Source organism: Agrilus planipennis, unplaced genomic scaffold, assembly GCF_000699045.2.
Source record: "Agrilus planipennis isolate EAB-ADULT unplaced genomic scaffold, Apla_2.0 scaffold115, whole genome shotgun sequence".
Lineage (NCBI taxonomy): Eukaryota > Metazoa > Arthropoda > Insecta > Coleoptera > Buprestidae > Agrilus > Agrilus planipennis.
Genome location: NW_020441010.1, coordinates 1 through 1,716, shown reverse-complemented (window position 1 = coordinate 1,716; position 1,716 = coordinate 1).

Genomic DNA, 1,716 nt, shown 5'->3' with positions numbered 1-1,716 from the left:
GTTATTAACGTATTTTCAAATGTATTTAGTTTAACGTTTACTTTTTGGTATTTACAATAAAAACTAGACCGGCAAAAATTTTTTGAAAGTAAATTACTGAAGTAAGATTTAAAAAATATTTTTCTGAGCTTTGAGCGTCACTCTTATCATTTGTTGGAGGAAGAAATATGCTTTTCTGGACCTCGAATAAAATTTACAAAAACATCTAGACTCCACCTAAAATTATTTGCCAATCCTTGAAATAAATAATTTATACCCCATATTCCAATAAAATGATTGCTTCATTTTATAATGCTTATATGCCAAAAACGCCTCTTTGGATTCTCCGTCATTAAAGTTAAGAATAACGTTTTGGAAATTTACTGTCCACTTATGTACGATGGGGGTATTCTTAAGTTCGCGGAATGAAGTGTAAAAGTGGGAATAAAAGTACGAATTTATTTTTCCTTTACAATATATTCACCTGCTACCCTTATACATTTTCCCGATCTTTCAATTAACCTACGTACACCTTCGAAAAAAAAAATGTTTTGTATTTGTCTGGAAAATACGCCGAAACTGCATCCTTCACTTCTTCGTCGCTTGAAAATTTCTTCCGACGAAGACTTTTTTTGAAGTTTGGGAATAGATAATAATCGTTAAGTGATAGGTCAGGACTGTAGGGTGACTGAGCCAAAATTTCGTAGCCCACCTTGTGAAGAGCAGTCATCGCAACACGGCTCTTGTGAACAGGTGCGTTATAGTGCAGAAGGCGGATACCTTTGGTCAATTTTCCTCTTCTTTTTTCTTTGACTGCTTCCTTTAACCGCTCTAGGATTGAAGCATAGTATTCTCCAGTTATGGAGACACCTTTATTTTTATAATCGATCAACAGGATCCCTTCTGAGTCCCAAAAGACTGCCGCCATGATTTTCCCAGCCGACTGTGACACCTTAAACTTCTTGGGTGGTGGTGTGCTTTTTTTGTGCCACTGCAGAGTCCTGTTTGGACTCAGGTTCATAATGATGAACCCAAGTTTCGTCTTCAGTAACAATTCGAGTTAATACCCCATCTTTATCTTCACTACAGAGGTCCAAAAACACGCGAGAACACTTCACAAGCTGTTGTTTTCGAGGCGGAGTGAGCATTTTTGGCACCATCTTGCACTGACTTTCGCCATGCCAAGATAATGTGAAGAATTTTAAAAATGGTTGTATCTGATACTCCTACCATTTCTACGAGCTGCTACGGCATTTTCAGTATTAATTTTTAGACTTTTTGAATGATTTCCGGAGTGGTCACCTTCATCGGCCGGCCTGACCATGGGTCGTCTTCAAGTGAGTCCCTGTCTTGCTAAAAGAGCATATACCACTTGTAAACCAGGGTTTTGCATGGACAAGAGTCCCTGTAAACGAATGACATCTCTTCCAGTATGGTTTATACTGATTTTCCTTGCTTGGTAATTAACTTTATAACAGCCCGATACTCGATTTTCTTCATATTTCACAATTTGTTCCCGATAGACTTGTTTCAAAAACTATTGATCTAATTACGATAAAACCTGGTATTTATACTAATAATGAGTTGTTTAATTCGTAATAACTCGAATAAGTACCCTCACTAATGACCTACCTACCCATTTCGCGAACTTAAAAACGCACCCTCGTATGTAATTAAGTCATCATTAAAAGTAAAGATATGTTGTTGGATTAGTTTTATTATCCTGCAAATACGTAT